Raw genomic sequence first — 12,137 nt, forward strand, 5'->3', positions numbered from 1 at the left:
GCTTCATGACGGAGTGGAGCTTCTCAACGGAATTCGACTGTGGGTGGTACACTGAGCTGTGTAGCAGCTTTACCCCACACCTTTCGAGAAAAGTTGTCGTCAAAGCGCTAGTAAACACTGTGCCCTGATCTGATTGAATTTCTGCAGGAAAACCAACTCGCGCAAATATGGACAGTAGTGCATTAACTATCTCAACTGAGCTGAGTTCTTTAAGCGGCACTGCTTCAGGGAACTTTGTCGCTGGGCAGATCACAGTCAAAATGTGTCTGTACCCCGTGGCTGTTACCGGCAGAGGTCCCACTGTATCAATAACGAGCCGTCTAAAAGGCTCCGTTATGATAGGTACCAATTTCAACGGCGCCCTTGCTTTGTCCCCTGGTTTGCCCACCCGCTGACAAGTGTCACATGTCCTCACGAAATGGTCTGCGTCCCGAAAACACCCTGGCCAATAGTACTCTTGCAAGAGACGGTCCTTAGTTTTCTTAACTCCTAGGTGTCCGGACCACGAACCCCCGTGTGACAAGCGCAACAGATCCTGACGATAGCATTGAGGCACGACCAGCTGATCGAACTCCACTCCTCTGCGGTCTAGATACTTCCGGTACAGGACTCCCCCTCTTTCCACAAAACGCGCAGTTTTCCTGGCGATACCTTCTTTGACATTGCAGCGCACGTTTTCCAGGCTGCCATCCTTTTTTTGCTCGGCTATCAAAGCCGACCGGCTGACTTTTAGCAACCTATCAAGTCCGTCTGACGTAGGCGCGATGAGCAAATCAGTAGATAGCTCTTCTAACTTTCCCGCGTCGGGCGTTTCCTCTCCAGTATCTGGCGCCTTTAACGTTACAGACTCAAGTCTATTCAGTTCGGGCGTGCTCTGAATATCAGCTTGCTGCGCCTCTGACCCTTTTTCGTTGTTTGATAACGTCGGCCCCGCAACTACCGCCTTTGCAGCGAGCTCCCGAACCTTCGATCTGGTTAAGGCCTGAACACTAGCTTCACCAAACAAAAGCCCCTTCTCGCGCAGGAGGTGATCGGACCTGTTTGAAAATAGGTACGGGTACTGGGGTGGCAGCATAGATGACACTGCCGCCTCTGTCTCAAGCGCTCCGAAAGGTCCTTCAATAAGCACCTTTGCTACTGGCAGACACACGCTATGAGCTTCCACGGCTTGCTTGATCCACGCGCACTCGCCCGTGAACATATGGGGTTCTACGTAAGATGGGTGAACTACATCCATCGTAGCTGCGGAATCGCGAAGCACTCGGCACTCTTTCCCGTTCACGAGGAGGTCTCGCATGTAAGGCTCGAGAAGCTTCATGTTCTCGTCAGTGCTGCCTATTGAAAAAAACACAACTTTTGGTGTTGTTTCCGGACACTGCGCCGAAAAGTGACCCGGCTTCTGGCACGTATAACACAAGCGCGCTCGCCTCATCTCGAACCGCTTTCTGCGTTTGGCTGCCGCCGTCTCTTTACGTTTGGTCGGACTGCTTTCACTCGCATCCTCACTACGCGTGTCCCCCTTAAATCTCATGGGCGTGAACCTTGGCCTCTCAGACTTGGAGCCAAATTCACCCTTTTGACCGTCCTTAGCTCCGCGAGCTCGACGCGTCACAAACTCCTCGGCTAGCTCAGCGGCTCTAGCCACCGTACTCACGTCTGGCCTATCCAAGACCCAGTATCGCACGTTCTCCGGTAACCGACTATAAAACTGTTCTAGCCCGAAACACTGCAGAACTTTATCGTGGTCACCAAACGCTTTCTCTTCTTTGAGCCACTCCTGCATGTTCGACATAAGCCTATACGCAAACTCTGTATATGACTCACTTCTGCCTTTCTCATTTTCCCGAAACTTCCGACGGAACGCCTCCGCAGACAGCCGGTACTTTTTTAGCAGACTCGATTTTACTTTGTCGAAATCCTCTGCTTCCTCTCTATCCAAGCGAGCGACTACGTCGGCCGCCTCGCCGGGTAACAAAGTGAGCAAGCGCTGTGGCCACGTTTCCCGAGAGAACCCCTGCTTCTCGCACGTTCGCTCAAAGTTAACCAGGAACAAACCAATGTCCTCTCCAAGCTTAAACGGCCGCATCAGGTCAGTCATTTTGAACAATACGCGTTCTCCTGCACCGTGTGCCTGACTTCCATTACGAGCGCGTTCCATCTCTACCTCAAGACGCTTCATTTCCAAAGCGTGTTGACGGTCACGCTCTTGTTGCTCTCGCTCTTTCTGTTCTTTACGTTCACGCTCTTCTTTTTCTTTTGCAGTCTCCCTCTCTTCAATAGTCTCAAGGCATTCCGACAGCTCGTCATCCTCAGCCTCTAACTCAAGAATAGCCTTTAGCAGTTCTGGTTTTCTGAGTTTGTCTGAGACATCCAGACCCAACTCTCTTGCAAGCTCCAACAATTTCGGTTTGCGCAACGACTTCAAATCCATGGCTGCTCTGAATGCTGCTTTCTCTACTGCTTACTATTGTCTTGCCGCAACTAACCCGGCAGCAACGACAACCACAATTACCAGCTCTGTTTCTAACACTAACAAAAAGCCTGGCAAAGCTCAGAAGAAGAAAGTCCCGCACTCACCAAACCTCGCAGGCAGGAATTCCGCGCAGTCGTTCCGCTGCAGGCAACCAGTCGTCACACAGGGCTCGTTGCACTGCTCCCGGATCGTCGTTGAGCTGCTCAGCATACAGTCAACTGCATCTCTTTGCTGCTGGCCTCCGTTGTCGCGATCTCGCCGCTGGCAGACCGTTGTTTGAAGTCGTAGGCGATCTCACCGCTGGCAACCAGATGTTTGGATCTGACTGCTGGTACGATCTGTTGGGAACTCGGCGCTGACGCCCGTGGTTGTACCTGGGTCGCAAGCCCCAAGGGTAGCGTTGGCCGGGCGGCCTGGGGTACAACTGGAAGCATCCGAAGGTCCCGGCAAAGCATGAGTCGACTGGTAACAACGAAACAACTTGTTTATTTTAACATCGCAAAGAGTTGGCGGTCAGGTTTGACCGAAGTAGAGAGACGGGAGAGCACTTCACTCAACAGAAGAAATCGGAGCCCTCCTTTTGGCGTCCGGGGGCAGCTGTTTTTATACTCTCGCAGTTGAGGGCAAGAAGGAACCCCTCAAAAGACGAGCACGTGAATGTACAATGGGCTAATGGTGACGCACACTGTCGTGGCGCTGCGCACGATCTCGTAGCACCCTGTCGTGGCGCTGCGCACGATCTCGTAGCACCCCGTCGTGGCGCTGCGCACGATCTCGTAGCACCCTGTCGTGGCGCTGCCGGTCGGACACAATGACTGTAACGAGAAGATGGTCCCTGCTTTGGCATCGCCTGTTTCGGGCACAATGACTGGAACGAGATCCCTGCTTTGGCATCGCCTGTTTCGGGCCCAATAACTGGAATGAGATCCCTGCTTTGGCATCGCCTGTTTCGGGCACAATGACTGGAATGCGAGGAGGATCCCTAGGCGGTCGCATCGCCGCAGACGCGCCTGGAAACACCTGGCGATGAGTGTTGCGGCGACGACGATCGGGCCAAAATGTCTGCCGCCCCGCCGCAGTCGCGCCGGCAAAACCACGTGTCGCAGGCGAAACGCAACAACAGCAACAGCAACTTTAGAGCCGGTGGAGCTTAGCGATTCCCCCCCCTCCCTTTCTTTCTTTATTTTCTTTCTTTTTATTGTTCGTTCCGTTCGCGGGTGTCTTGGCTTTTTGCTGCACTTCTCTCGTTCGCGCTCGCCCCTTTTCTGTTATCTGTTTTGCGCATAGTTCCAAAGCGTGAAAATGTAGCGCTGCCGAATAGGTACGACGTTCGTGACGTACGTTACCATGCTGCAGTGTTTACCGCAGTGCGCGGCGGGTGTTCGCGCCGTATGTTCGCGATGTATACGTTGCGTGACGTATGGCCCTTCCGTACAATTGCTTGATGACGTGTGCGCAGTTTTTCTTTACATGCTGCCTCGTCGTCTTGAAAAGGTGCGGTCAGAGTTTGTGTACTCTTCTTTCGTTCCGTTTCCCGTTTCGCGGTGGTGGTAGGGTTGAAGTGGAAAAATAAGGAAAAAGTCCGGGGGTAGCTTTGGCGCCAGCAGGGACGTCATTATTTTTTCTCGGGATTAGACAGAAAAAGGAGGACCTGGCTTAAGTTCAGAGGAGTTTCGTCTTGTGGTAAAATGGAGGGGGCAATCAAGTTCCCGCGAAAGATATACAGGGTGTTTCAGCGAATACTTTTAAAAATTTTTAAAGGTTGCCTGTGGCAGATAGCTCAATTCTAGTTTATGAGCCGCTCTACTTCAAGCGGCGGACACTAGCAAAAAAATGAAATTCAAAGTTGGCTAATTAACAAGAATGTATTAATTAACTTTCTAGCTAATCATCTTATGACCCATATTGCAATTTACAAATTCTAGCAGTGGACATCGCAAAGCGGATCCACTTGGAACGAATTCTCAGCACGAATCCAGTTTCGAGATATAAATTACCGAACTTTGCGGAGAAATGCATTGGAGTTCCAGTCACTTGTGTGCTTCAGTGCATAAAACGACGTTTTCTTAACAAACTAACTGGAACGCCAATGCACTTCTTCTCAAAGTTCTGGAATTTATATCTCGGAAATGGTGTCATCTTGAAGATTCGTTCCAAGCGCATCTGCCTTGCCAACTCCACGGCTAGAATTTGTAAATTGCAATATGGTACATAATGCAATTAGTTAGAAACTTAACTAGTGACGTTTTATTAATTAGTCGATTTTGCATCTCAATGTTTTTGGGAAGTATTGTCCGCCGCTTCGAGTAGACCAGCTCATGAACTAGAATTGTGATATCTGCCACAGACAACTCTTAGAGAGAGAGAGAGAGAGAGAGAGAGAGAGAGAGAGAGAGAAACAACTTTATTTAGTCGCCTGCAGAACGACACCATGACTAAATGGCGCCGCGCCGCGGGCCCTGACGTCTGCTCAGCGGGTGGTCTCTACTCAACTCCAGCGCGTGTTACTCCCGCGGTCGGTCGCCCTGAGGGGCAACGTTCCGTCGGTTTCGCTCGGCCTTTGTCTTTCAAGAGCCGCCGAGACCTGCTGGACGGCCCTGGTTTGGATTTCGTGGTTGTAGCATTCCGCCGCAGCCGCGAGTCGCGGTGGAATCGTTGTACTTGTCGAAGCTTCGTCGGGGAACTTGGTGCAATCCCATAGGATGTGCGTCAGGGTGGCCCTCCCCCGCTGGCACACGCGGCACACATCACTCACATATACTTTTGGGTACAGATGATTCGTTAACACTGGAGTGGGTATGGAACCAGTTTGTAATTGTCTGAACAGCACCGCCTCCCCTCGGCTCAGCCCCGGGTGCGGGGGTGGGAAAGTCCTTCGAGCCAGGCGGTGAAACTGTGTAAGTTCGTTGAACATCGTCATGCGGTCCTTGGCACTACACCACGTTGGACGGAAGATTTTTGAAAGTGTTCGCTGAAAGACCCTGTATATTGCAAATAAGCGGTATACTCATATATGAGCCCATATGAGTCCATTTATCCAAGGCCTATAGGCCTTAGATGGCTTTTTGTATTGCCCATTGGAATAGCCCGCTAAATTTAGCGGGCGATAAACTCAAGGGCGAGTAGCAGGAGTGAGGTAAAACCGAAGTCCGCAGATTTTAAACCCTTTTCCTTCTGTGCACAGGCACGATATTACAAATTAAGTTTGCCGCAAGTTATACGAAAAATGTTAAATGTTAGTCTTGCGGCATTGTGCGCCTTTCTTTTATCTGAAGACGTAAAAAGATACTTTCCGTTCGTCGAAACAATCTAAAAACAGGCTTTTCGTTCTGGCAAAGCAGACTCATAAATCACGTGAACGAATGTTTCTTGCGGCCGCACCATCGCTGCTGCCATCGCGCGCGCGAAATCGTCTATAGAGCTCTATTGTGGACGATATTGTGAATCACGTATCGTGATATCTTTTATTCGAAAGACTATTCAAAGGCAGCTAACTGTTCGGTGCTTATACACAGCTGCATACACTATACAGAGGGACTCTTTCAAGAACTGGCGTCTGAAATCCGACTGCTTCATCGTGGCGGTGTATATAAAAAGCAAACAGTGATGTGTTTTCGGCAGCTGTACCAATTGCACAGCGGCTTTGTCGGCAGCGAGTGTTGCAACGAAAGAGTGAATTAGTTCGGCGTTTGTGCTTTTCGTTGTCAAGAGCGCACATTGCTCGGCTAGGCAACATCTTAAGTTATCCGGTTGGAACGCGAGAAAGCTTAACTTCGCCGTCCGCGAGCTACTGCGTCGCCGTGGAACCTGCATTGTAGCTTGTAGTTCTTGCTTGATCCCTTTGATGTCCGGCGATTGGTTAGCTACGGTGCAGGGTGGTGGCATAGCGCAAACCCCGCTTTGTGCGTTGTAGCGATCGAGAACATCGCCTGCGCACGTCATTTTTGTAGGCGAGAAGAGATATCAAGGCTGTTTCTCACTACCCCCCACTTCTGTGTGCACGATCGCTTCGTATCACAACGCGTTATGTCGCTTAATTTCCCGTGAAATTCGAAGAGCACGTCAGTTCAGAAGTCGGGCTGAGACCCGTACCTATAGCTGTGCCGGGTCGCGTTTGCACGCATTTCGTCAGGTGGGTTGGCCCAACACGTCCCCGACGCTCCTGCGGACCAACCCGCCCTATAGCGTTTGCAGGGAACCGTTCTATGTGTCTGCTGGCACAAACGTGTCGGCAGTTGTATCGTTCACAAATGTATTTCCAGCATCCGTCATTTCAGCGCTTACGGCCCTACATAACTCGCAAGGAACGCTTCAAGTATACAGTACGATGCAACGCGTCCTCACAATTCGTCGTCAGCGTCACCGCCGTTTCCGTCTGCGTCGTCTGCAGACGACAATGATGCATTTTCGTCAGCCTAATAACTCTCCGGACACATTGTGCCTACAGGTGAATCGGTAGTAGGCAGTTGTTTTTCCTAACTTGATATCCTGAGTACTTCGCACTATCTGCGCTCTTTGGCAGGAGATGATGGAACTGAAGAAAAAGAGCAACAGGAAAGAAAGAGAAGCAAAACGGGGCTCTCGGTCGGCGGCGCGACGCGCCGCTCGTGTTCCACCGGTGTCCCCCTCGTCTCCTGCGGTGGCTGCTGTTGTGGAGATCCGGTGCCCGTGCAAGACAAGAGAGCGTGCCTACTGTGAACAATGGGCAGCTCTTGTCTGCCGGCTCGTCGTCCTTGATCGGGCAGACAGCGCGTCCCCCCCTCTCTCTCTCTCTTCCCGTGGTTGCGTGCGTGCGCGCCGTCGGTGTCGCTGGAGTCCTCCAGGTGGGCGCGGTGCGCGCGCCGGCGTTTTGACCCGCCATGCTAGAAGGTTTGACACCGCGACGCGTCGCTGTTGTCCCTGGCGCGTCTCCCTTTCCCTGTCGCGCTGATACGAGACGACGACCTGCAGTCTGCGCGCTGGAGAGCGAGCCATCGCGCACGTATGCAGCTCCTTATAAATCGACTCCCGCCGCATTCTCGGAATACGCTGGATGATGCCTCGACGATACGCTCGTTTCCGATTGCTCGCGCAAGACTCTCAGCAAGAGGCAGATATCTATTTTGCTCGTCTATTGTCTTTTGTATTATTCTTTCTTTTTCCTCACTATCGCATCCTGGCTTTTGCGGCCATTTTTTCTTCTTCTTTTCTTTAGGCGCGTGATCGGCGACGCGGCGAAACTGCTGCAAGGCCGCAGGAATTGCCGATGGTCAGCGGGCAATGCTCTCTTTGTATCGCCTCCGAGATCCTGCGTTGCGCGATGTGCTAGCGCCGAAAAATCTCGGAGGACATGCTCCGTGCTTTCGATGGACTTTACTCGACGCCTCCAGCCACTATTACTATAGATACTGTTTTACACGGGAAATCGATACTTGACATGCCTACTGCATGTGAGCCGCATGGCTTCCTCTATGCGCTTGGCGGTGGTTTGTAGCTCATTTGACGTGGGACGTCAGTATACGCTCTTTCTGGGGCAGTCTCAGCGTGATTACGTTTGCGAAGCTTTCGAGAAAACTCACACGCGGGTGTGATACTGAACTCCGCTGGCTAGTGAGCTCGTCTTTCCATTTGTTCGTTCTGAGCGCTGACGTTCATCTGTTATTAGTTACCGCGGCACCTCGTCGAGACGTGTGGCCAGGTAGCGCCATCTGCAGGAAGGCAAACGAAGAGTCGCAATGCACCTGGATATGCGCTCGCAAGCATTGTTCCCATTTACGCTTGGAGAAGCTTAGGCGAACTTTTGCCAGCAGCCACCTGCAGCAGTGTAGTTTCGAGCGTGGTAGGGTGCCTCAATGTCCCCCTCGCCCGCTGCTCCGAACGAGGAGGACAGTGAGGCACCCTAGAGCGTGGTGCGTGTCCGTGAGGTTTTCTTTAACAAAAGTGCATATGCTGGAGAGAGAGAGAGAGTGCAGCAACTGAATAAAGTGCCCCCAGTGTAGCATTGCGATACACGGCAATGCATGCAAGCTATCGTTGAGCGAGTTTGCCACAGAGAATAGCTTATCCCGGCGGAAGCACCACCGAAAGCCCGAGCCGACCCAATCAGCTTTCCTGTCAGCGGGTTGTCTGTTGGAAAAGCCGTAATGTGCTGATCGACTCTCATATCGTTTTGCAGAATGCCCTGTTCCACTTAAGTTCAGGAAACAGTAGAGAAAGAAAGGAAGTCGTCGCTGTTTAATCTCACTGCATATTTCCAAACTTTCATTTAAGCCCCCGATTATACCGGCATGGAATGGAAGAGGGCCAAGCAGAAACGAAGCATCGCCTTACGAACACTGCACGCCGCCCGCCTAATCACGTGCGTCGGAAGAGATTAGTTTCTTTGGTTCGATGATTAAACGGATCGGAAGCGCTACGCTCTTCCCTCTCCTGCGCTGATGCAACCTAGTGATATCGTTAAGTGCTCCAAATGACGGTATCTCTGTTTCACGACAAAGAGAGCATCGTTTCGGCAGAGCAGCTTGCGTATACCGCTGGCAGCTAATCTATCTATCTGTCGTTGGTGGGCCAGGGGTGCAAGCGCTCTGCTTCGTGCGCCGATTGGCAATCGCCGATAAAGCCGGGCCTTTGTATCCCTCCGAAGAGCCGGCTAAAAAGAAGGAATTAAGGACACCTTGGGGCGATATGGCGGCCGTCGCGTCGTGGTGCGCCATCGTGCGAGAATGATCGTGACCTCAGAATATATATATATATATATATATATACACACACACACACATGGCGGGAAGGTTCGTTTGTGCTGGACGCGTAAAGTGCACTTCACGAAAAGCATGTGCGACATGCGTTCGTCATACCGTTGCGTTTCCGACTTAATTGCGTAGAAGCCAATATCAGGCTATAATAAAGTTGCCAAATAGGTGAAAGAAAACGCCGATAAACGCCAGTTTCGCAACTGTCTGCGCGGCTTCAAAAATTTTCCGTCGCAATATATGGGTGTGATGCATTTACCGTGCCAACGCGGATTGCCCGCGACGCTTATACTGGCTCTTAAAGGGACACTAAAGGTTACTATTAAGTCAACGTGGACTCTTGAAATACCATCCTAGAAACCTCGAAACGCTTGTTTCGTGCCAAGGAGAGACTTATTTTAAGAGAAAATGCGTTCTGAAGCGTCCGCGTACCTCTAGCGCAGTTCAAATCGCCCGCCCTCCGATCGAGGAGTACTTACATCATGGTCTCATAGTGACGTTGCGCCATCGGTGAGTAGAACGGCGTCCGCAGACGGCGCTACGGCTTTTCTGCACAAAACGCAAACGCGCGGCCAGAAACAGAGCCAAGACAGAGCCGACAGCAGAGCGAAAGCGGGAGTATGGTGGCTAGCGGAAGGAGAAACGCGCGTCCATAAGCTGGTACTTCATTCTATGACGCAAACTTCGACGCTCATCACAATAGACCCTGACGACAGATTGGCTCGCGATGGTGGGCTCAACTCCAGCGATTTGAGTACTGACGAGCGCAACCTGCTGCTGAGGGCTCGCGCTGCCGGCGTCGTTGCGTACTGCGACAGCGGCCTCGACACCTGCTCTCCGGAGCGGGAAAGCAACGAGGGCTTCCCACGACATCACATGGACGTGGTATTCTCGCTGCTTCTTCCAAATGAAAGTTTCGCGAGCCAGCAGAACCCTCACAGCACGACGCAATAACGAAACTACTGAAACTCCAAAGCGTGCCCGGTGCAGAGTCGAGCGCGCAGAGTCGAGCGAAAACGAAACCTTTCGACCACCCATATTACTGAGGGGTAACGTCAAAATGTTATTTTTTCTTAGAATCGAATAGACGTAGACAAGTGGCATTTTTTTCCGTCTTATATCGAATGAAATGATATTTTTAATACGAGTAGTTGAGTATTAGTAACACAAATTATGAGGAGTGCTTTCGTCATCGGGCTAGTACCGGAATTTCGCTGGGGGGTCTCTAATCGTGTCATGCATTTACCTCAATTTCTCGGTTACTAAAGCTCTGTTCGCGATTATATTGACGCCTTAGACGTTATAGAACATTGCTCTACCACTTTGACTTGACTTTCTGGTAACCTTTAGTGTCCCTTTAACGCAAGGACGTGCGATGTCGGATACCAAGCAAACTTGGACGGGCCGGAATTACAACGATTCTGCGTCAATTCCTTTTTTTTTTTCCCCGTTTCCGCGCTGTACGTCAGTGGTTCGACAGGCGGTCCGCTTATATATGTATACGCTACGTTACAGGATATCGAGTGGCCGCGAGCGCGGTCGGTGATAAAGAAGGAATACAATCGAAAGAAAGGACTCGTTATATAGCTGCAGAAAGAGAAGGGCGCGACATGGAAATGACAAGGACCTCGCACCACGCGAATGTTTTAATTAACTCGGGCTGCTCTAAGATTCCTGTTGAAATCTGAGCAGCCGACCTCTATCCTATCGCGGACGTTTGGCCTTGAACACTAATGCAGCTGCTCGAAATGTGGCACAATAGCCCTTTTGGAAGCACAGCGCAAAGAGCATTAGGAAATTGACGCAGGCGATATAAATAGAGGTGAATAAGGCGTTTTTTTTTTTTTTTATCCCGCAAGTGCCAGAAGTGTTTTGCGCGCACCTTCTTACGGACCAGTCAGTCGTGTCGACACGAGAAGCGGCGAAAGCACCTGCTACCTTTGCTACGCAAATATAACTGCTAAGTTAAAAAAAAAAAGAAGCAAGGATGGTCAAAAAGATAGTTTTGCGTGGCAAAACCCCGATCTGATTATGACGCACGCTTTAGTAGGGGGACTTGGAAATAATTTTGACCACCCAGGGTTCCGTAAACGTGTGTACGCAATTCGCAGTACGCGACTGTTCCTTAATTCCGTCCCTCGTCGGAGTGCGCCCGCCACGGCCAGAGTTCGAACCTGCGACCACGGTCCCGCGCCTTCGATCGTGCTCATCAGCGCAACGCAATCGCCACAGATCTACCGCGGTGGGTCTAAAAATACCTTGACATGTATTCCATATTCTTCACGCTTCTCCGAATGTTGCCTGGCGGTGTTGCGACGTTTTGGCGCTTCTTGTGTTTAGCTTTTGTGTGGTTTTCGTTTTTACCGCGCGCATTCCAGGGTATAGACAGACCAGTAGAGAGAGAGAGAGAGAGAGAGAGAGAGAGAGAGGAAGGAAGGAAGGAAGGAAGGAAGGAAGGAAGGAAGGAAGGAAGGAAGGAAGGAAAGGCACAAAGGTTAAGCAGACTGAGTCCAATTTGCTACCCTGCACGTGGGGAGAGGGAAGGGGGAACGAAAGGGAGAAAGAAAACACTCTATATCGCACTTTCACATGCACTAGGTTAGGTGCAGGATGTCTGCAGTCGGGCACTCAAGTCTGTTGCCTTAGGTAGTGAAGAATAAAGCCCCTGTATCTACGCGCCACCGCCGCTTTCTTAATTAGCGACAACCTTTGTTGTGCGCAGCCTTTTTCCCTCACACCAAATCCGGTTCCGGTATTTCCGGTTCCGGCATTTCCGGTTTAAAAATTTCCGGTTCCGGCGTTTCCGCTTCCTGGAGTTGCGCTGCGGGAATTTCCGCTTTGACTGCTGTTAGACGATGGTGAGACGCCCGCGCGTGTTTAGCAGAGCTGTGGCAGTCACCATAAGAAGAATGCAAAGGGGTCAAGCTGTTGTATTC

The 12,137-nt window shown here is 51.1% G+C and overlaps 1 protein-coding gene across 4 annotated transcripts in view; it reads left to right on the forward strand.

Moving 5' to 3' along the window:
• Ptpmeg (protein tyrosine phosphatase Meg) overlaps nt 1–12,137 on the forward strand; it is a 323,767-nt gene that overhangs the window by 121,524 nt on the left and 190,106 nt on the right. The window lies entirely within an intron of this gene.

Source organism: Dermacentor variabilis, chromosome 2, assembly GCF_050947875.1.
Source record: "Dermacentor variabilis isolate Ectoservices chromosome 2, ASM5094787v1, whole genome shotgun sequence".
Classification (NCBI taxonomy): Eukaryota; Metazoa; Arthropoda; class Arachnida; order Ixodida; family Ixodidae; genus Dermacentor; species Dermacentor variabilis.